We start from the raw sequence: 25,621 nt of genomic DNA on the forward strand, positions 1-25,621 counted from the left end.
TCATGGGAATCTTGTAAGACCAAAGGCATGGTCTTTTGTTCTTTTCCTGTTCTTCTTTCTGTGAGAAATATTCTCTCACGTTTTCAGGCTGTGCATTTATAGAAATATTTTTTGCATGTGCTACTACTACTAATTAACCTTAAGTCTTATTTTCATTTTTGACAATAGAAGACTCTAATGCAGGATCTTTGTCACCTCAGATTCATAATATCAAAAACAAAGTCAGCATTTTCCCTCACAAAAGGGATTTTTTTCTTATATAATTTTGGTAAATGCTGTAGGTATTATGCCAGTATTCCAGATCAAATCCTGAAATTCATAGTTAATGCCTCCTTCACTTTCAGCCCCCAAGGAACTGCTGGTTATCATTTACAATATGTATACATTGCACTTCTTCTTTTCCAGTCTCATTTTCATTACTCTCATGTAGATCCTAATGAAACTAGGCCTGAATTTCTGGAAAAACTTAGAAATAATCTTTTTATACTTTACTGTTTCACTTAAATATAGTTTTCTGATGCCTGTAAATAACTGGGGAGTATTTTTTTTAACAGCATCTCTTAAAATGTGAGATGGCAGTAAAAAAAGTTCAAGGCTGTCACATATATAAGAAATCCCTAATATTTAAAAATGATTAGAGAGGGGTCTAAGATGGAGTGTAGGAAGACCCTGAGTTCATCTCCTCCCATGGACACACTGAATCTACACCTGTGTATAGAACAATTCCTCCTGAAGAAGACTCGAGAGCTGATTGAACAGCTATTGCATATAGAAGAACACATAGAAACAGTTGGAAAAGATGGAGACATGGTATCCATGGAAACCCCACCTCAATGCAGTGACCTGCAGTAGGGAGGCATATAGCTGAGGGGTAGAGTGCAGACTACCTGCCCTGGGACACAGAAAAAAAAATTTTTTTAAATCCCAAACAAAACAAAACCCCCAGCAGTTTAAAGGGAACCTAGACTATACAAGAAGGAAATCCATTTACAAACCCTAGAGTTTCTGCCAGTTGGACAGGGGACTGCTGGAGCCCTCTATGGGAGCCCTCAGAGGAGCCAGTCAAACAAAATGAGGAGACAGAGAAATAGTTTTCAAACAAAAGAACAAAAAATCCTGAAAAAAGCCCTAATGAAAGATAAGTAATTCACCTGATGAAGTGTTCAAATAAATGGTCATAAGGATGATTACTAAACTCCAGAGAGGAATGGAGGGACTCAGTGAGAACTTCAACAAAGACTTAAAAAGTATAAGAAAGAACCAATCAGAAGTGAAGAATAAAATAACTTAAAAATACACTACAAAGACATCAACAGCAAATAGAATGATGCATCAGTGATCTGGAAGATAGTGAGAATCAATCAGAAGAGCAAGAAGAAGAAATGATTTTTTAAAAATGAGGCAAGTTTAAGGGACTTCTGGGACAACATCAAGCATAACAACATATGCACTATTGGGGTCCCAGAAGGTGAAGAGAGAGAAAACAAATACCATATGATGTCTCTTATATGTGGAATCTAAAAAGGAAAACAAAGAAAATAAAACAAAGCTAAAAGAGACTCAGATACAGAGAAAAAGCTGGTGTTTGCCAGAGTGGAGGTGGATGGGGTGTTGGTCAAAATAGATGAAGGGATTAAGAGGTACACATTTCCAGCTACAAAATAAATAGATCACAGGGATATAATGTATCTATAGGGAATAAGGTCAATAATACTGTGACAACTTTGTATGATGACTGATGGTAACTGATCTTATTGTGATAATTTTTTTTTCTTTTAAATTTAAATCTCTCATCATTTTTAAACATTGAAATGTAGTTGATTTATGATATTGTGTTAGTTTCAGGTGTGCAAAATAGTGATTCGGTATTTTTGCAGATTATATTTCATTATTGGTTATTACAAGGTAATGGGTATAATTCCCTGGCTATACAGTAAGTCCTTGTTGCTTATCTATTTTATATATAGTAGTTTGCATGTGTTAATACCATACCCCTAATTTGTTGCTCCTCCTCTCCCTCTCCTCTTTCTTAACCAAAAGTTTGTTTTCTATGTCTGTGAATCTGTCTCTGTTTTGTATATACGTTTATTTGTATCATCTTTTAGATTCCACATATAAGTGATATAATATTTGTCTTTTTCTGTCTGACTTATTTCACCAAGGATAGTATTCTCTAGGCCCATCCATGTTGCTGCAAGTGGCAATATTTCATTATTTTTTATGGCTGAGTAATATTGCATTGTGTCTGTATACATTATATATAACATACCATATATATATATGGTGATTACTTAGTAATTTATAAAAACATCAAATCACTATTTTGTACACCTGAAACTAATTTAATTATATGAATTATAACTCAATTAAAATTTTATAAGTTAAAAGGATTATAACTAGGCTTAATTTCCTCACTCAGGTCATTCTTTCCTTTATTGCATGTTTCTAACTCTTTCAAAATATACAGTTTACACTTGAACAACAGGGTTTGAAATGTACAGTGCCACTTGTAAGCTGATCTGTTTAAATAAATCCACACTACAGTACGGTACAATCTGCAGCTGGTTGAATTCGTGGATGCAGAGCCATGGATATAGAAAGCTGACTGCAGAGTTGTATGTGGATTTTTCACTGTGTTTGGGGTTGGCGATGCTAACCCCCAAGTTCTTCAAAGATCAACTGTACTCTTTGTCTACACCCAACATCAGTGCACATACACACACAGACACATAGACACAGACACAGTAAATATATCTAAAGATTACTTTTGAGGAAGCTTTTTAGATGTTTTGTTGATAGATACATCTTGCAAAGCACAGAGCTGCAGTCCTGACAAATAGTAAACACTCAACGATATAGACTAATCAATTGTTTATAAATTCAAGTTGACCCTTAAGATTATATGAAATGTACAATTAGAACTCTAGCATATGATAGGTTATCAAAATATCTGAATTTATATCAGGCTTCATTAGTACGCTTTGTAATCTAGATTTTCTTTAAAGGAAAGTCTCGAACTTCCTCTACATCTGGGAAGATTTTTCTTCTTTTGGACAGAATAATGTGTTATATAACATATTGAAACAATTGTTTTCTAGTTATCTTCCAATATAAAATGGAAATCTGAATATGATATGATAAAAATATAGACCTTGAAGAGTGAATATAATGGATAGATTTGATCACTTTCATCCCCAAAATACAGATGTACTCACATATATCTGCATTATCTTGTTACTGATAAATGTGTTTTAGAGACCTTCTACCAGTAAAAGAATTCACTCTATTAAATTTGTTTTTATAAAGATCCCTTTGATAATTTATTCAACAAATATTTTGTGCCTACTCTTTGCCAAATACATGCTAGACTGAGGACAGAAAGAGAAATACAGAGCTGTGTACTTCAGGATGCTGTCAGTCTAAATAGAATAAAATAAATATGTTGAACATAAATAATTACATGTAAGAGCTAAAAGACCTATGCCCTAGATGCAATAGTAAAGCAAACAATGGATTGATCAACTCTGATAGGGTTAATCAAAAAAATGTTTAATAGAGGAAGAGATACTTATAGTAGGCTTTTAAAGGATTAGTAGTTATTCAGGTGAGGGAAAAAAGCATTATTATAGGGAAAGCTATAAGGCATTATTATAGAGAAAACTAGCAAGATCCCAAAGGCAAATCTGTCTGAAATTAACTGATGGGGGTTAATCAAAAAAATGTTTCATAAGAGGAGGAGATGCTTATAGTAGGCTTTAAAGGTTTAGTAGTTATTCAGGTGGGAAAAAGTCATTATTTTGGGGAAAAGTAGTGGGATCCCAAAAGTAAATCTCCCTGAAATTAACATGGAGTTTGGGGAAATTCTAAGTTTGTCATGGCTAGGGCAAAGATTATATGTAGATGTTTGGCTGGGGAAGATATTGAAGAAATAAACCAGGTCAAACAATGAGGACTATTGTCATGAGTTTGGATTTTTATTTCTGGTGACTTGGAGACTAGAGACAGTCAATGAATTTACTGTGAGAATTGCAGGATAAGTTTGGCATTTTTTACTTTTCTTCAAAAAAATTGGAGAAAATATTTTAGAAGTAGGTTTGAATGGGAGGTTAGAAGTCCCTACATAAACATTTTTAAGCATCCAAGGGAGAGGAAGAAGAAATGTAGATGATGACTAGGGGCAGAAAAGAAAGAGAATGTAAAGGAGACATAACTGAACTGAAAATCCAGACCACTTGTGTCAACATTACTTAACGATTTATTCCAGAAAATTCTTTACCAGGAAAGTAATTCTGTAGACCAATAATTACTTTCACCTTCAACCTAGACCCCAACTCTCTAAATACCTTGACTCTTAAATAACTCCTAAATAACTTGACTCTTCTGAGACTATTGAGACTCAAGGTGGCATTCTTCCTTGCTGAAGTAAGTTTAATAAACTCAAATTTATTTGATGAAAATATTTTTCTGGCAATCTTTGTGGGAGAGTTTACAGCCAAGGGAACTTACTTATTTCTTGGATATAATGGGTGAAGGGGAAGGAAGGAGGCAAGGGGGTTATGTATTCATAAAGACAAGAGGAGAAGGAGAAGATGATCAGTTTTCTAGCTTCAGAAATGAATGAGTATTGCTAAAGAGCAATTTTGGGTTGACCTATTGTGATGACTTATTCTGTATGTTAATTTGTGTACATCACAGTACCCAGGTATTTTATCTGTATATTTCTGTAAAGATTTTTTTTTTAGATGAGATTAAAATTTAAATCAGTAGACTTTAAAGCTGATAGCCCTCCATAATATGGGTGGACCTCATCCAGTCAGTTGAAAGGCTTAATAGAAAACACTTTAAGGTCCCCAAGGATGAGGGAACACTGCTTACAGACTGTCTTTTGACTCAAGCTGTAACATCAACTCTTCCCTGGGTCTCTAGCCTGATGGCCTACCCTGAAGATTTGGGACTAGCCCAGACAATTGAATGAGCTAATTCCTTAAAATCTCTTTCTCTCTCTCTGTCTCTCTCTCTTTCACATACACATACATACACACACACAACACATTGCAGTGGTTTTGTTTCTCTGGGGAACCTTAATATACCTAACAATTAGTTCATTATAAAATTGATTATTTATGTATTGAATGCCAATTAAGCTTTGCTTTTTGTATTGAGTGAGGTTACATATACTCTACCTCGAATATGATACACTTGCAACATGTCAAATTTGCTACTACTATTGAGCCAGTTTATGTGATTTTGACAGTTTAATCTATTTGCCATTATTTCTATTTCATTGAAATTTTCTCCAGATCAATGTAAAGATTTATTTGCTAAAAAAAATTTTGGTGACTTTATTTTCATTTACATTATTTTTACTACCATATTACGTATTGTATGTTTAAATTGTTTTATGAAGCATGCTAAGGACATTACACATATTTTATAATTTAATCACCAAAACTGAGCAATGAGGTAAGTACCATGGTCATGCCCATTTCTCAGGTGAGAAAATTAGGAAGATTTAGGTTAATTTACTTAAGATCACACAGCTAAATTAGAACAAATAGGATTGAACCCAGACTGTATATGTTAGGGCCCATGTACTTAACTTGCATGCCATACTTCAAACTAATAACAGAAATAACCTATATGCATATTTCTATGTTTCATGGCAAACACTAAATAAAACCTGACATAGTGGAAAGACATTATGACAATTATAGTTAAAATAGAGTTCTGATCTTTCTGTTATACTTTGTAAACTTGTGTTTTCATTAACCCTTCTGGTCTTAATTGGAGTAACTGGAATTGGACTAAATAGGCACTAGTTTTTGAAAGCCCATGAATAATTTTATGAAAATGTAGACATTTAAAGTAATCCTGGCATAGTAATTCTCATACATTGCACTGTTTGTTTGTTTTTACGTATGGACATTGTTAAAAGTAGCAGAGTGTTGTGATACCTTTCTTAATTTTTAAGGCATAGTATTTCTTTTTTTAAACATGGATGAATAGACTATTCTGTTTATAATAATTCAGTGAAAACACTGCAGGCTGGCAAGAAGAGTTTAATTGCTGTGCCAGTTTCTGATTTATCTTATTAGTATTCTCTACTTTTATTTTTATATTTTAAGAAATGATTTTAAAGTATTCTTTGTTTTTTGGCTGCATTGAGTCTTCATTGCTGCATGCGGGCTTTTTTTTCTCTAGTTGTGGTGAGCAGGGGCTACTCTTCGTTGCGGTACATGGGCTTCTCATTGCAGTGGCTTCTCTTGTTGCAGAGCGTGGGCTCTAGCTCTAGGTGCACAGGCTTCAGTAGTTGCAGCACACAGGCTCAGTAGTTGTGGCACGCAGGCCCTAGAGTGCTCAGGCTTCAGTAGGTGCGGCGCGTGGGCTCAGTAGTTGGGGCGTGCAGGCTCTAGAGCTCAGACTCAGTAGTTGTGGTGCACGCGCTTAGTTGCTCTGCGGCATGTGGGATCTTCCCAGACCAGGGATCGAACCCGTGTACCCTGCCTTGGCAGGTGGATTCATGACCACTGCGCCACCGGAGAAGTTCCAAGAAATGATTTTTAAGTATTCTTAATCCTTTAATTCTTGGGGCAGACAGTTCAGAAATCCTTTCAAAGATTTCACATATTCAAACACAAGCTTTACTTTTGATTTTAAAGAATTTTTAGAACTGTTTAAATATTTTATTTGACACCATCTAGCAGTCCACAGTAAGTTAGTATCTTCCCTATAACAACTCAATTTAAACTGATTAATTCACATCTCACGATATATCATTGACTTTTACAATATATCGTTGACATTTACTTTGCAAGACTGCCTGAATATTAACACGTGCTTGTATATGTTCTATTATTTCAATACAATTTACAGACTGTAGTTTCATATTAAATATAGAAGGAAGAAAGTAATGCAAATGATCTAAAAGCTGCAATCGTAAATATATGTATTATATGCAGATGAGATAATTTTATATTTATACCTTTTGAATAAGAGATAAATATATTTTAAGTATGGTTATATCAGTGAATATGTTCTGTGGAACAATGAAGTAAAAAAATAAAAACCATCTACTTGCTTGTTGTGAATATAGTGTCTTTATACGTAAACCAACAAACTAGAGCTGTTTGTAACAGAAACCCAGCTACCTAGCTTTTCTGGGGAGGCTAGAAATAGATAGGCTTTGAGAGATATCCTTTATTCCTTTTAACCTTTCCCAACTTCTTATTCTCTAGATCTTTCAGTACTGGCCAATTTTTCTATTAACTACTTATTTACAACTTACCTACTTTTAGATGTGTTTGAAGCTACATACAATAAAAACACCAGATACAATAATACTATTAAAACCATACAAAAATCCTAAGCTAATTAAAGCTACTGAAATTGAGTACAAGGAATGGAAAGGCAAAAAAGGGTGGGGGAAAGAAAGACTGCTTATATAGTAACAATGGTCAAAATAAAATAAGGAAGCATGGCATCCTGTCAAAATGTGTGGGTTTTAAATTTAGTTCTTAAGGACTTCCCCGGTGGTCCAGTGGTTAAGACTCTGCCTTCCAATGCAGGAGACGTGGGTTTGATCCCTGGTCGGGGAACTAGAATCCCACATGCCGTGGGGTGTGGCCAGAAACTTAAATTTAATGCTTAGCTCTCACCCTGAGAAAAATTTAGTTTATTTTTATGTACAGATATGCAAAATGAGCTGATAAGTCAAAATCCCTAGTTACAATTAGATTAAGTAAAGTGTAAAAAAAAAAAAGAAAGAAAGGTCATGAAAGACAAAGATATAAGAGACTTCACAGAATTGAGAACTGTGCTTTGATTACAGTGCAATGTGGAATCCTTGATTGGATCCTAAAACAGAAAAAGAACATCAGTGGAAAAACCAGTGAAAACCAAATAAAGTTTGTGGTTTAGTTAGTAGTATTGTACCAATGTTACTCTCTTAGTTTTGATAAATACAGAATGGTTATGTGAACTGTTAACATTAGGAGAAGCTGGATGAATGGTCCATGGGGGCTGTCTGAACCATTCTTGCAACTCCTCCATAAGCTGAAAATTTACAAAATGCAAAGTTAAAGAAAGTTATCTAATTATTTAATAGCAAATGAAATAATTACTGGATATGTTTGTAATTCAGTAATACACTACAATAGCAGATGAAAATTATATTTGCTTTCTATACTGCTGTGATGACGTGGTGTAATTAAATAAATCTAAAAATATTACCTCAATTGGACTCCATTAGTGGTGTATCCAGGTACCCAGGAAACAGCAATCACTAAAGATGGAAAAATATAAAAGAGGAGGAAACAAAAAAAATAGCATTTAATATTGCTGACAAGAAGGGAAGATGTTACACAGGAGGCTGAAATTTTAAAGAACCCCTATTAAAGTAAGAAAATAGTAGGTTAGAAGTTAGAGGAGGTCACTGACTGGTACTTTCCCTCTTTTATGGAGGAGAGTCACTGTCATGTAGCAGGGAGATCATTGGAAGAAACTCCAAAAACGTTTGAAGGATAAGGAAAATGCCATGGTTTAAACAATCAAAATAAGAAAAAAAAATAGCAATGATTTTACTTACAGGAATCTTTGTGTAGAAATTCCACAGAACCTGCACATGTCAACTACCTTCTAAAGAAAAGGTGCTAGGCTGTAATATTGCAGGTGGCCTCTACGTTTTAGGAAACTACCTCAAACTGTAACCCATTTAGTACGAAAAGCATCCTGAAAAAAAGAAAAAAAGGTTATATCATTACTTCACATCTTATATTAGCAAGCTAAATGCCAGATTGCTTAAAATGTTAAATGTAGGTATTAAGAAATAAAAGCATAAGAGAATAAAATTTAGATCACAGATGCATGATTGTAGATTGAGATAAAAAATAATGATACTAGGAGTGAAAATATTGATGAATACAAAGTATTGAAATATAATACCATACATATCTATACCTACACACTTAAACTTGATATGTACAATTTAAAAAAAACCCTAAAAATTAGTAACAACATATTTTGTAACCAAAGGATAAATATTTCTATTGTATAAAGAATTTCTCTAGATGAAAATATGGAGGTAAATATTGCAATAGAACAAAAAGAGCCATGGCTTCAATTCAGTGGGCCTGTAAACTTGGAAATAAACTCTTCTCCCACACACACACTAGTAATAAAACTAATTACATACTGGAAGGGAAATAATAATTAAAAACTTACATATCTGAGAATATTCTATGTATGTTTCAGGTCACTGTCACTCTCTTTTTCGTGTATAGTCATCCTTTACTGACTAGAAGTGTCACCTGCACAATAAACTAATTAATTTTAAATGCCTTAGATTGTCCTTGCTCTCTGTTCTTACTCCATTAATATTTCTATTTAGGTGCTTCCAACATGCTTTTTAAAGTTTACTTAAGTGTGTAGACTATTTTACAGTTTGTCATAGCAACTCACTGTCCTCTTGATTCATTTCCTTAGCCCTTAATGAGTTCCAGTGTCTATTTGAATTTTCTATTAATATATTATTTCAGTAACTGAAATTTAGTGTTACTTTTCTCAAAATACTTTCAGGCATTTAATGTTATATACTTACTAGTGGTGTATCTCTTTTCCATTTCTTTCCATATACACTGCAAGGCCTTTAAATTTACTTTTTCTCTAGTCATTTGTATAGTGTAATATACACATATTACATGCATGTGTACACATGTATATATAATTCACATATTCAAAGTGTGCAACTCAGTGACTTTTGCACAAAATGAATGTACTCATGTAATCAGCACACAGATAAAAGAAGAAGAGATTACCAGCACCATAGTAAATCCACTCATGCTTCCTTCTAACTGCATAAGATAACCAGCATCTTGACTTATAATAGGCTAATTTTGCTTATGTTAATGTTCTTTTGAAAACCTATTCAGTTGTTACTTCATTTTTTCAGTACTATTTTTCCTTTGTGTAATCATTATCTTAAAATTATTAGTAACATGCATTACATAGGTTCTTGTCGCAGAATGGTTAATGAGAACTCCCTCTACTAGCCATGGTAAAGTATTAAAACTAGGTAGCTAGAAAACTATACAAAATATACACAACATTTTTTTTCAGATACCACAAAACAGGTAGCACAGGACTGTGATCCCCAAGAGTAGGAAACAAACAAGATAAGGTCTCTAATCACCTGCCTTCCTGCCTAAAGATATTTTCTAGACTCTGATGCAAGTATAGTTATTGAAGCAGAACACAGTGGTCTTTCTGAATTAGACGAATTCAATTTCAGGACAGCAGAGGTACCTAGAATTTATGGGACAGAACACCAGAGAGGAGGAAACTCTTCAGAGAAAGATCTCCAAAGATCTGCATATGCATTCTCTTTGAATCTATTGCTGAAAATGAAGTTACACTTATGTAGGGTGAAATTGCATGAATGAGCAAAAATGACTGAGAGCTGCAGGATAAATTGTTCCCAGAGCTCACAAAGGATGGGAAGATATTCCACTTCCAGTGAGTCTGAGAAGAGAGACTTAAAATTACCTGTACATTCAGAAGAAATGCCAGAGGAAATACAGAACAACAACAGAAATGATTAGAAAAATAGCAAACACATAGATCATAAATTTAAAGCAGCCATGTCAATAACTACATTAAATGCAAATAACCCTAACACTCCAATTAAAAGACACTTTGCCAGATTGGATAAAAATGCAACTATGTGCTATCTACAAGAAATTCGCATAAATTATAAAGACGCAAAAAGGTTAAAAGTTAAAACATGAAAATATATACCATGCAAATACTAAACATAAGGTAGCTGAAGTATTCTATATTAAAAGCTAAAAAAGCAAACTTTATAACAAGATATATTAACGGAGTAATGAGAGACATTTAATAACAGAAAAGGGATCAATTTATCAAAAAGATGTGGCAATCCAATACTTGTGTGCAATAATTATAGAGTTTCAAATGCATGGCACAAAAAAATGACAAAGAAATAGAGCAATCTACAGGTATAGTAGATAGCTCGAGCTATCTCTCATCTTCCTCCTTGGATCATGGGTTAGCCAGTCATCGTTCAGACCCTGAGAGTTTAATCATTGTCAGAGCAGAAAGTAAACTCCCTTCTCTTGAGTTATACAGAAGTGTTTATTGTGGCCAGAATTCAATATTGTATTAGTTTTTTTTTATACTTTCAATTAAAATTTAAATTTTGAGTTTCAATGTAAAATTGGGTTGACTTTTTAACAGACTTTACTTTTTAGAGCAGTTTGGGTTGACTTTTAATCATGATACATATTTATTTTACAAAAGCTCAAACTATTGAAAATATTGAGAGGGAAATTTTTTAAAAATGCTCATAGTTAAACCACTTCGTTTCTTTTTAAATGAACCAAACATTTCATATAAATTAAAAGCTTTCATTAGTCAAAGAAAGTGCAGCACAGGGAGATTCATTTATTTATCAGGAGACTAGACTTAAAAACTTACAAAGAAGAAAACATAAAAATTTAGTTTCATTGTTCTCAAATAGAGGCACAAGCTTCACCTAGTTTGTGGAGCAGGTGGAAGGCATTAAGATTAGATTAGAACCAATGGATTATAAAGTAAAAGCAACTTTAAACTTGTTTTACTGTTGCTGATCTCTCATTTACAGAAGATTGCATTTCATAAAAGACTTAACTGCCTTTTATGGTGGGAATGTTTTAACACATTTATTTGTAAGGCTTGTAAGGATTTATAAACATTATGTTTTAATTGTTGTTGTAAGACTGATGTACTATGGCTGCTGCTTTCCACTGCTTTAGTTCAATAAATCTCCATGTTCATATGCCCCAGACTTTTTTTTTTTTTTTGCTGTATGCGGGCCTCTCACTGTTGTGGCCTCTCCCGTTGCAGAGCACAGGCTCCGGACGCGCAGACTCCGTGGCCATGGCTCACGGGCCCAGCCGCTCCACGGCATGTGTGATCTTCCCGGACCGGGGCACGAACCCGTGTCCCCTGCATCGGCAGGCGGACTCTCAACCACTGCGCCACCAGGGAAGCCCTCCCCCAGGCTTTTGATTGGCCATTTTAATACACAAGCCAGGATTTTCTTCCTGACCTTGTGTAGGAAGGAGGAACAAAGGCATGGAACATATTCAATAATTAATGTTTTTTGGTATTCAATATATGGTATAGATACTTAAAAAGTCCTTTAAGATGTGAATATTGATCAAGTGTGAAAATAGAGACATACCATTTTAAACTTTTAATTTTAGGGATTTTAATATTTTTAGCATACTTGTAAATATTTAGTAGTGATTTTTTTTGCATTATTATTTCACATATACTAAATTACTCGTTAATACACTGACAATAAATTAACTTTCTAAAAAACTTAGTGAATTAAAATGTTAACATGTTAAGTTACTGTATAAAAACAAAGCTGAATTTACAATATCTTGATAATTTTAAGTTAGAACATGGAATAAAATACACATGTTGACTGTATGCAGGTTATTAATGAATAGTTCTCCTATGACTCTCCCTCAGAACCATCCAGACTATCCTACTATTGATATTTTCATGAAAGGTATTCAGCCCAGGTCAATAAAATCAAATTGGAAGCAGTTTGTTTTGAGTATAGTATTTGGAGTGTAATACTATGTTAAAAATGATTAAAGAACTGGATGGTCTCCTTTAGGAGAACTGCAAATGGGGCAGAAGGCAGCAAGCTCTTAGAAGTAAAGAACAAGGAAGAGAAAAATAGAAAATATCTTAAGTGGCTGTTGCCACATAGTCAACTTTGGGGTGAGAAGGCCCTGAGTTGGCCTGGCATTTGGGGATTGGTTGACTGGATATACCGTGTTTCTGGTCAAGCAGAGCATTTACAGGGACACACAAGTTATCTAAATTTTGTTTTGTTGGCGTAGTACCCAGGCAAAAGCAGCTCCATCTTAGGCACAGGAAATTATTTCAACTATTATCATTGGGTATATCATGAGATCACAATAAATCACCTACCATGTAACATTTCATCTTAGTTCACTGACCATGTATGCACCTGATTTTGTTCAATAAACACATTTTTATTAATCACCTGCTTATGCCTCATGCATAAAGAAAAATGTATGATCATAAGGCAATAAAAGACTCTGGTATTAAATAAAATAGCCAGCCATATAAGAGAAATATTTGGAAAGCTAAAATTGAAAGCTGGTGATTTAGCTGAAGAGAAAAGCGATTCTCTGGATTTGTGCACGCAGAATCCCCTAAGCAGGACTGTAGGGCTTGGTCAGAAAAGCACCTTTTACAAAGATGGCATTGATAATTATGGATTGACTGTCTTGGTTCATAGAAATAATCTTTAAGCAGAGTCAATCACAGCAGTAAAATGACTGATTTTACTGTCTGAATTCATTAGAGATTATTGAGAGGGTGTGATTTTTACACTGGTGAATTCTGTAAAATATGTGCCTTTGGAAATTGAGGACTTTGTCTAGATGGTTCCTTGCCTCCCTGTTAGCTTCAAAGTAATGTTTTTAAGTGTAGAAAATGTGTTATCTTTGCTTCTAAAAAAATTTGTGCATAATTTTTTTTGTAACCATCTCTAAGAAGGAAAGAAAATTGACTAACATTATAGGAAGTTAATTTATTTTTAGAAGGTTAATTTATTTTTAGGGTGAAAATAGTTTTGAAATCATGTATTTCATTAAACCCTGCCCCAAAGAACATGTTGTTAAGAGAAGTTTTACACTCTTTGACAATTCTTTTATTATTTTGCCAGGCTAGAGAAGATTAGATGCATTCATACCTACAGCTTTAGACGGAATTCCCTTCATTTATTTGAATCTCTTGAAACTTCTTTTGTAAATGATAATCCAAGTCCAGTTAACAAAACAATCTTAGATCATCTAATAGCATGTGGCTTAAAGGAGTGAGAAGCAATCCTGTAGTACATTGCTACACATGACATTCAGGTTTGAGCTACTACAAAGGCCTCTGAACAGAATGAAGCATAAATCAGCGCAAGCTGTGGAAACAATAGCTTTCCAAATATTGTGCTCTAGTGTCGACAGAGCGCCATAACACAAAAACATAACAGAGTCAGAATGAGACCACACTCAGGTTTTCAAAGGAAAATATACAGTGCTGCACAGCACAGATGCCATCCCTCTCCTCCCGATATACACACATCTGTCGCAGTTCTGAAATAGGTCTGTTTGGCTCAGAGGAGGCAGTGATGGCACTGCCATTAACTGTTTGATTTCAGTGAAGCTCAAGCTAGAGATTTTAGGAGGATTTCTGGAGTGCCATTTGCTGAGACTTGTTTCTTACTGATACCTTGCCACTCTTTTCTGATGTTTACGTGGGGCCAGTTTAAAAAGGTATTGCAACTTAGACTTTCTTTTAATAATTTTCAGTGGCAACAATGCCCACAATACATAGACAAAAATGCTTTTTTTTTTTTTTTTTAACAAGACATTCTGTAGTAATTAACATATTTGTATTTGTAACTCAAGATAACTGAAGAATGGTCTAGATACAGTAAATTCACTGCTGCCTGCTAGGCCCCAACCATAAAAAGACATAGTCAAACTTGTCCCTATCCTCTGCCTTTCCCTCCAATGTGCTGATCATGAGGTGTAATTATTGTCTAGGATATAAGGCGTAGGAGATTTTACAGATTTTCATCATGGTGTTTTATACATTTTTACAAGCTAACTTAAGTACAATATTTTTATCAAAAAATAATAATGCTGAGACTTTCAGAGGCTACAGTGCAATCAGATGATCAGTTTAGGCCCCAGTCTTTGAAGAAGCAGTGCAGCTGGGGCAGGGGTGAGGGTAGGGGGGCAGATGATCGATCTAAATTTTGGAGCTAAGAGAGCATCACGAGCCTTTATACAGATAGTTAGCTTTTAACCTTTGATTTTAATTACGGATGTGTGTCAGAAATTTGATTTTAAATGTACCTCTTATAATTCCTGCTTTTTTTTTTTTTTTTTTTTTTGTGGTACGTGGGCCTCTCACTGTTGTGGCCTCTCCCGTTGCGGAGCACAGTCTCCGGACGCACAGGCTCAGCGGCCATGGATCACAGGCCCAGCCGCTCCGCGGCATGTGGGATCCTCCCGGACCAGGTCACGAACCCGTGTTCCCTGCGTCGGCAGGTGGACTCTCAACCACTGTGCCACCAGGGAAGCCCAATTCCTGCTTATTAAATTGACTTTGGATGTGTATTACTGTGTGCCTGTTTATGTTGAGGGGCAAAAAGACCAAGAAAAATGTGGCTCAGGCTCAGTTTCCCCCTAAGGATTACCCCAGTGGTGAGTGCTCCAACAGAAGGAGGAATAGGAGTTCTAAAAATTCTGAAATTTTTCTCAAGCATATGTATATATTTATTTCATATATAATATATATATAATATTATATATATATTCAGCAGTTAGTAATAACTGACATCTATAATACACTTATAATGTGCCAGGTACCATGCTAAGATTGTTATACATATATCTCAGTCTTTGAACAAGCTTTAAGAAGTAGATACTATAAAAAAAATCCCAGTTTACAGATGAATAAATCAAAGCACAAATAGTTTGCCCAAGATTACACATGCATTAAAGTTGTAATTAAGAATTAGACAATCGACCTTGGAGGTTGTTTTTTAAATATGGTAGTTGCTTTTTAAACCTGCAGTCATGTGGTAAGCCATGCAGAAGCACTCATAATTTGCTTAAATGATTTTTAAGTTTAATGTTGTTAAAAGACATTATCTCTTAATAACTTACACTTCCATAGTGTCTAGTACTCAAGGCTGCAAGTGACAAAAATCTCTGGGAGGAGATACATATGGTTTTTATTTTATTATATTGTTTTATTAATAAATTGATAAATAGTATTCATTATACTAATTATTATACTGATAAGCATAAATAATAAATAGTATTATTGTATTATAATGGCACAGAGGATAGCTCATGAAACTCAAGGTCACAGAAATAGACTGGAAGCAAGGTCTGAAGCACAGAGCTTTGAATAGAGAGGGAGCGATCCACATAATTCAGAGCAGAGAATTGAAAAGAATATTTCTGACAACCTATATTTTCTCGCTACTAAGAGATAAGATATGAATTCTTTCTGACCAAGAGTTTTAAAAAGGATGGCAAAAGATAAGAGAATCTAGATGATGATGTACAGAGGGATTATATGTGAGAGATTTGTGAGGTAAGCAGCAGATTCTTCAGGGGAGACCTCAGAGAAGAGGAGTAAATTTCCCAAGATTTATCCTGAAAAGAGACCAAGACTCTTACAGATTGAGCAGTTATTGACCAAGATTGAATTTCCAAAAGGAAGTGGCTCTGAATAATCTTTAATTGCATAGATTGTGATTATCTGTTAAAAATTACAGAAGCGCTGATGCAGCATGGACCTGGAAATTGGCATTGAAAAATTTTTGCCTCCCTAGAGCACAATGGTAACACATATGATTCAGTCCAGAACAGCTGAAAGACACAGAAGCCAAGTGGAGAGCAAATGTTATGGAAGAGGAAATAAAGAGGCAACGTCTGTGGATATAAACAGCAGATGTAGTAGAAACAAAAGTCATGTCAAATCCTTTTCATTTATAATTTCTTCCTTGTTCAGTCATTTTTTTTCAACAAGTGTTTATTGAGCATGTACTATGTGCCAGAAACTCTTCTAGGTGCTAAGCATATAGCAAAGAACAGGACTAAAGTTTTCTGTCTTCATGGAGCTTACATCCTTGGGGGAAGGCTGACCCATAGACAGATTAGTAACTAGATAAAATACCAGATCTTGGTAAGTGGTATGGAATAAAATAAATCGTGATGTAAGGGTGCTGGGGGAGGGAGCATTTGCTATTGTATCCTATAACCTGTTTGGGGAAAGCCTCACTAATAAAATGACAATTGAGGAGAAACCTAAGGGCAGTGCGAGAGTAAGTCACTTGTTATCTGGCGGAAGAAACATGAAAACAGTAAATGCAAAGGCCCTGGAGGAGGGGTATGCTAAGAGGATACAAAGAAGAGCATGGAGGCCAGTGTGGGTAGAGTTGAGTGAAGAGGGGGCAAGTAGAAAAAGGTGAGATCTAATAGGGTCAGTAAAAGCCAGTGAGCAAAAATAACACTACATATCCCCAAATCTTGGTATTATTTAGGCCTCCTAAGTCCAAATATCACCTGGGAAGAAGATAAAATTCATGGAAGGCAGGAGAATATTGATTGAGCAGTTATTGAGAAAGATTGAATTTCCAAAAGGAAGTGGCTGTGAATAATCTTGAATTGCATAGATTATGATTATCTATTAAAAATTAAGCCATATCATAAACTGACTTAGATTGAAAACATTTTCAGGTATAATTTTTTTATTAACCTACAAGTTGTATATTAAGAAATCAATGTGAGTCACCAAACAGTGAAGAATAAATACTAATTTATAGCTTTATGAAAAAATTCTTAAATAGCATTTCGGAAGCAATGTTTGGAATCTAATTTTATTTATTTTGAATTACAATGGATATAGATGAAAAGTTAAGTATCTTCATGAGTGTTTTGGGGCAGCTCAGGAAATAAAAAGGCCTAAAATAAGAAAAACTGCAAGACAATATAAACAGTGAATAACCTGAATATAAACTGTTCAATGAGGGAGACAAGAAATCGATTTTTTAAAAAATCACTAAAAAGCTTTGGCATAAAATTGTGTGATGGAAATATCTTGTGACTTAAAAGCATATTTTCAAAGATAACATTTGCTCAAGGCAAGGATATTTAAAAATAATAGGATTTTATGAGAATATTCCAAACTAATAATTTTTCCTGGTTAACCAGTTAAATTACTACAAGTGCTAATTTGCATCCTGTGAATAGTAAGACGGTTCTCCTCTTCAATTTCACAATTATTTTTAAGTGACTTTATTTTCTAGAAATGGCTAAGCCTGATTTTGTTGGATCTTTGCTGAGTAATAGAAAGCATAGTTTTAAGTATGCTGGGGGATGTCCAGTTCCTCAGTAAACAAATAGAAGAATCAAATACAAGTTAATGAGTTTTCAGGAACCAGTAGAATATATATTTTGTCACTGTGGCTTGGAACTTAGAATGCTCATTTATGCATACTAGCTGTTTTGCTTCTTTGTTTAGAGAATGCTATCAGTAGAGTGAAATCCATTAATTAATTTTCCATGATTATACTTTTCTAATTATACAAAATTAACAATCAATTCATATAGGTTCAATAAAATTATAATCATAACTTTTGGTAAATCTTACATTCACTCCATTATCAGATTGTAAAATGACCAGGATATTTTTCATTGTCAGATTGTAAAAATAATTTTCAATCCTATCTAGTTTTAAAACTTTAGTTCAGTTTTTATTTTTTATACATGCATGTGCTTGCTGAACATTTCTGTTTCTCCAGAGGTCCTTATAGTTTTCTTTTTTCCTTTTCCCAATCAGCCCTGCTAAGTTTATGACTGTCATCTTAATAATTTTTGTCCTCAGCTCTGATTATATCTACCCTAAACCAAACCAAAAAATATTAACCTTTACACACTTACATAAAATTCTATACCCTGGGATTCAAGGCCTTCTATAACAGGTAACATATTTCAGGCCTTCTTTCCCAGAATTATGCTTGGGAAAGAAGCATAACGCTTGTTGGCTTGGCCAAGCTCATGGTTTCTCTATAATACCCACAATTTCCTGTATACTTTTACTCTTTTCCTAGATATCATTATAACAACACTAATGTGATTTAATATCGGCTTGACATCACATAGTTTACAAACTGCTTTCAAAAATACTTAAGTCATTTAATCCTGAAAACAAAACAAAACAAAGAAACAAAAACGAAGACAGAAACATTCTGGGGTCTATCTTCATCTTATTGGTAAGGCATAAGGGACTCTATAAATGTGACCCATATATCAGTGAGTAGAGGCAAGTTTCACATCTTTGCTATTAAAGATTATTCCATTTACTACAGCTTTTTCCAATTTCTTAGATATAATAGAATCTTAGATCACGGGAGCATCTTAACAATCACCTAGTGTAACCATTTTGTTCTTTAGACAAGAAAATAAATAGTTACCTGGGCTTAGAAAGTCTTGTCTTCCTCACCTGGGTTTGAAACACCTGTGCTCTGTATGCAACACTTTAGGGAATCAAAGATGACTAAGACATGGTCAATGAATGACCAAATAAAATACATATTCTAAGACAGAGGCACTTTAGCCAAGAGGTGAAGAAAGTTAGGTAAAGAAGCAGTCAGTTCAGAATGGAGCTCTGGGAATGTCCTTTCTCAAATACAACCTCATGATACTTTATTGGCACATTATTCTAAACTTACTACATCCTGTTTAATATATAGATATTTATGAAACTATATTAAGGACATAGCTTTCTATTACTACAAAATTTTGCAACAAAATATTGAGTAATACCTGCACATAGTCATTATTCAATTAATATTTGTTTAAATGAATCAAATGATCACATAGTAATTCTATAGAATTAACCATGAAAATAATAACTTTACTTTGTTTAGTGTTCATTTTATATTCCAAACACTAGGCTAAACTTTCAATGCATATCACATTTCATGCTTAGTGTAAGCATATGAGATAAATATTATCCCTATCACATTGTATTTTTTAACCCAAATCTAGTGTATATGAAGATTTGTATAGGTATTTGATGATTTGAAAGCACTGAGAATAAGGTCCATTAGCTCTGATTGGACCACGAACATAATTTATTTGGGATAGGGGAAGGGAACAACATAATAAATTAGACCTACGGAAGCAACAGAAGTTGATGTATATGATTTAATCTTCCATTTGAATACAAGGAATTGAAATTTAAGATAAAGATATTTTACTATCAGAGACAAAAGGAAGTTAAATGTGTCATTTTATTCACTCTTAGTTCTTGGCATTTCATGATAAGCCATTTGTATTTGAGTTTGGATGGAGCCACCTTATGAGTATGTTCCAGTTTGAAAATACAGAAACTAGTCTGTGTCTCAGGATTTATTAGCAGTGAAGATCATTTTCAATAGAAAGAGGGAGGGACAGCACATTTTAAAAAACATTAAGGAAAAATTCAAACAGTAAAAGTATATAAAATGGTATAATGCTGCATAACATCCAAATTTAACAATTATAATTTTTTCTGTATTTGCTTTATCTACATCTTTAAATAATTATTTCAAAGTAAATAAAGTAAATACAAATTTTTTTTTTACCTTTTATTTCTTTATAAATTTATTTATTTTTGGCTGTGTTGGGTCTAAATTGCTGCGCGAGGGCTTTCTCTAGTTGCAGCGAGCAGGGGCTCCTCATCGTTGCGGTGCACAGGCTTCTCATCGCACTGGCTTCTCTTGTTGCAGAGCACAGGCTCTAGGGCGCAGGCTCAGTAGTTGTGGCGCATGGGCTTAGTTGCTCTGCGGCATGTGGGATCTTCCTGGACCAGGGCTCGAACCCGGGTCCCCTGCATTGGCAGGCAGATTCTTAGCCACTGCACCACCACGGAGGCCCCAAATACAAATACCTTAATGATTTAGTATCTCTAAGAAAATTGCCTACATAACCAGAGTAATATCCACTCCTAATAATCCCATTATTTTTTTTTCAGGATGCCAATAATGTCATTCTTAGTGATTATTACAAACCCGTTTCCAGTCAAGGATTATACCATATACTTGCTTAGACCAGATTTATTAATAAACAGTTTTGGTTGGGAAACTTACAACAGTTGGAGCAGATTAATAATGATTTGAAATAAATATTAATATGTGGTGTATCAGTTGTCTATTGTTGCCTAACTTATTTATGCCAAAATATTTATGCCAAAATATACTCCCAAGAGAAGGACAGTTATGGAATTCAGATATCTATAATCCAATTAAAAACACCCCAAACTATAATACAATTTTATATATATATATTCTATGTAAATTGTAAAAGAAAAAAACAGGATGGATGCACAACGAATTTAGGATTATGGTAACTTTAGTATTAACAGAGTAGTTTTGAATGGGTCAGTGTGTATGGTTCAAAGTGTACTTCAACTTTAGTTGCAAAGTTTTGTTACTTTCATATTTAAAATGACCTAATGGACTCTAATGTTAGTTTCTTTAGGCTCCTTTACATTTTATAAAAATTATCAATAAATGGAAATATTTATATGTGGAAAAACTGAAGACAGCATAATCAGTAACCTGTATAGAATTACAGCTGTGAATGAGAGTAAAGAAATAGTGATGAGAAGAACTGTGGGGTCAAGGGAGACATTTGTTTGTTTTTCTCCTTTCAGTTTTTTCTTTAATTCATTTTAAGTTTCATCTGAAAAATCTAAGCAGGAAGTCAGCTTTATGATTTCTAACTTAATTTTTTTCCTAAGCACTGACTTTGATTACATTTTAGGTCATATACAATATAGTCCATATTAATTTTGCATGTCTTTAAAGTTTAACAGGATGTTAAGTTACAGAATTTCAACAAAGTATATAAAATTGAAATATAAAATACAAAATATTTAGTGAAATTGCAAAGCTGATCACAAAAGTCACTACCTACCTCCATATCCAAAAGACAGCCATCAGGGTGTCTTGGCATTCCTGTGCAGAAATGACTAAGGAGTAGTAGAACAAGCCCTGATAGCATCACTTACTTTCCAGTAATTTAAGGTCAACCCTGAAAAAGAAAGTGGCAAGCTAATGGAGAAGAAAACTTTGGGCAACCTGAGTTCTTGGTAACTTTCTTCTCTCTTTCTTGAAACTAAGAGAAGGGGCCTCACAAAGAGTTTCTCATAGAATTTGGGGTTTTCCACATTATTTTCCCATAAGCTTTTGTAGCCTGTTGTTGCTCTGTCTCCAGCCCTATTCAAGGCGGACAAAAAGGAATTCAAGAAAAAAATCTGAGTTGGTGGTGGGGATATGTGACGAAAGGTGGCAGAATATGCTACTCCAAAGTATGCCACTTCAGTACAAGAATCGTTTTGAGCTAAAGGCACTTGAAAGACAGCAGCTGCAAGAAGAGTGTTCTGATCTCCTTTTTTCTTCCTGAAAACAGGAGATAAAACTCTCATATGAAATATGCCCTCCGTATACTAGGAGAAAAGAAACATTCTTATCATCAGGGAAGGGATGTTAAGACTAAGAGAATTTTATACAAACAGACCTTGTGAAAATGATTCTTACCTTCCTTTAGCCTCCCCATACGTTTTAGTTACTTTTCCACAATTGCCTCTCTTTGTTCAACCTATTTTAAAAGCGTTTAAATTTTGCCACTTCTTTGGGTCTTCATTTCCTTAAGAGGGCTTCCTTGTAACTTAAGACTGAAATTTATATGCTTTTCATTAATCTGTCTTTTGTTACAGAGCCAGAGTTGAACTTTAAGATGAGTAGAGGAAAGAATTTTCCTCCCCTACAGTGATACATCCAGAATACAAGAGTATTCAGTTAACAGATGGTACTGTGGACAGCTGAGCTTGAGCTAGCTTATGACAACCTCAACTTAGTTTATTGCCACTAAGCTGCCAGGAGCAGGAGCTGCGAGCTAATGTAAGAGATTGCGTTTAAGTTGACCTTCCATTCAGTTAAAACCATAAATGTGGCAGGACTCCTGCTGGACCTGCTGGAGAGCTCACACACCTGACACCAGAGGGCACTGTCAGGGCATAGCCAAAAAAAGGACTTCAGCAGGGCCAATTAACTAAGGATGCTTGCCCCCTCCCCTTCCTTCCCTCCACCCAGACTCCAAAACACAAGAAGAGAAATGGATCTAGAAGAGGGAGGAAAGAGGAAAAGCAACGATGAGGCTCTATCACCTCTCCACTCCAAGGGCCGCAGACAAAGCCTAGGCCAGTACTGAGGGTGGGAAAAGGGAGAATGTGGAAGATAAATAGATAATCAAAATCTTGAATTAGATTGTGCTGGGATAGATTTTGTGTGTGTGTGTGTGGTACATGGGCCTCTCACTGCTGTTGCCTCTCCCGTTGCAGAGCACAGGCCCCGCGGCCATGGCTCATGGCCATGGCTCACGGGCCCAGCCGCTCCGCGGCATGTGGGATCTTCCTGGACCGGGGCACGAACCCGTGTCCCCTGCATCGGCAGGTGGACTCTCAACCATTGCGCCACCAGGGAAGCCCTAGGATAGATTTTTTAAATCACTAACCATGACTGAGAGGAAATGAGGTATTCCAAAGATGTCTTTAAGGAACAGAATATAGTTTAGTTGAAGCCAGTGACTGAAGAGAAATAAGACCATTTTGTGTTTGTATGCTACCAAGGGTGAACTTACTAAAATCATTTGCTTCTTGTATATTTGTTTTATTCATGTTTCTATGTACCTGTACTTCATTCCACAAAGAATATTGAGAGTGTTTGCATTAAATGATTGCATTAAAGAGGCATAGTGGTGAAGAAATAAAGCAGAGGCAATAAGGTAGAAATTAAAAGACAAGGAGAAAGTGTACCAAATACAAATAATAAGATATTCTATTCTTTGCCAGAGGTGATTCATATATCCAGCCAATTCTGATTGTCCTAGTAGACAATGCAAAAATATGAACATATTCAGTTTCAGTACTCACAGAGATTGTAAATAAAAGGAAACAAATTGCTATGGAGAATAATGACTAGTTAGAGAACAGATATTTTTATTAATCACTTCCTGTATTTAGGACAATGAGAATTTTGGAACCAGACAATGTCGTTACCTTCAGGGAACTCACACTCTAGTGTGAAAAAGTTATTTAGTAAATATTTGCAAGTATAAATGAGAAGTACAACATATAAAGAGTGAGCTTTTTTACACATTATACTTGATGGGAATTCCTCTGACCTAAGACACTTATGTGAGTGTCTTTATATTTGTGACTGAGAGTGTGTACCTACTTCCATATATATATAATGTGCTCCTAACCAGTATTTAACAGGACTTTAGCCTCACTAAAATATTAGTAATTATATGGGGCTAGAGTAATTTTGTTCAACATTTTTATTCCTTGGATTATCAACCACAATCCAGTTGTTGAATTACATTGAGGTATATCAGTGATTTTAGGTATAGTTATTAGAGCTATATCAGCAATGATTGTGAAATCTGAAATTTTACTTATATCCTTAATTCAGTAGCTTTCTCACACATAACACACTACTCAGTTTCCAAGCAAATTACAGAAACTGCTAACAGAAGTGGAAAATAGTTTCAGAAATAGAGAATTTAAGGGAAATCCAATATAAACAAATAGTAATGTCGTTAATAGAGCTTCATCTGTGCTGACTAGAGATTTCTATCCTTTTTATATTGTCAGCCTAAAGAATCCTGATGAGATTTTACAGCCTTTTAGCTACTCAAGCAGAAAATTTCCAGGTAGGAACATTACAAAGCAACCTTTCAGTTTTAAGTTTCAAGTAAGTGAATGAAAAGATTCAGGGACTGTGTTTCTGTATCTAAATGAAAGCATAAATCTCAATAACTAAGGACTGAAGTATTAGCATGTTAACTTAAGCTTACAGGAAATAGTTAATAAACAATAGGCTTTGAGTTATGCATTAATTTGGATATATAATAACTTCTGATAACAAGAGAGGATAAAGAGACCACAAAATACTGTGGATAAAATAATATGGGGAGATCAGCTCGGTGCTTTGCGATGACCTAGAGGGGTGGGATAGGGAGGATGGGAGGGAGGCTCAAGAGGGAGGGGATATGGGGACATATGTACGCATATGGCTGATGCACTTTGATGTACAGCAGAAACTAACACAGTATTGTGAAGCAATTATACTCCAATAAAGATCTATTAAAAAAAGATGGAAATTTAGTTCCAACCAATCCTTATGGGTAGGGTCCAAGATTGGTTAAGCAATTATGCTACCCTCAGCATTTGGCTTCTAAGTTTGAGTCAAAAAATGATGATCTAGTTTTTGCCATCATTCAGACAGTGGGAAGGGAGAGAGGGCCACAGGAATGCATGACAAAATCTTGTCAAGTCTTCTTGGAAGTGGCTATCATCACTGAAGCTCAACAGACATAGGATTGACCAGAACTTAGTCCAGGGCTATACGTAGCTACAAAAGGCATAAAATGTAATATATGTATGAGTAGATAAATTCCATGTCTGTGGAATAGGGGAGAACAGATATAGGTGACACCTGGTAGTCAGCCACAAGATATTATATCTCAACTACAGTTTCCTAACAAATACTTCTAGTTTTTGGAATTATAGATCTTTTATAACATTTTTAAGCTATAAGCTTAATATATGATTAGAAGAAATAAGAAGAGTTTTATTCACACTTTGATCCTTTGAACCTACCATTTTATATTCCATCATATATTTCCCCCTTTAATAAAATGTTTCATAATTTCCAATGTTTTAAATATTCTAAATATGTATGAAAATTAACAAGTTGTCACTTTTTCATTGCAGTTATTCATAATTATAATGTATATATTAAATTCCATCAACTATGTATAAATATACGGGTCTACAAATGTTTTAGAAAGTCCCTTCATTCATTGAGAAGTTTGGCACTTGATTCATACTCTTCTTTACCCATAAACTCCTGCAATGATTCTAGATGAATACAACATCCATCCATCATCTT

This window comes from Monodon monoceros, unplaced genomic scaffold (assembly GCF_005190385.1).
Source record: "Monodon monoceros isolate NGI ecotype Baffin Bay Population unplaced genomic scaffold, NGI_Narwhal_1 Super_Scaffold_6, whole genome shotgun sequence".
Taxonomy (NCBI): Eukaryota; Metazoa; Chordata; class Mammalia; order Artiodactyla; family Monodontidae; genus Monodon; species Monodon monoceros.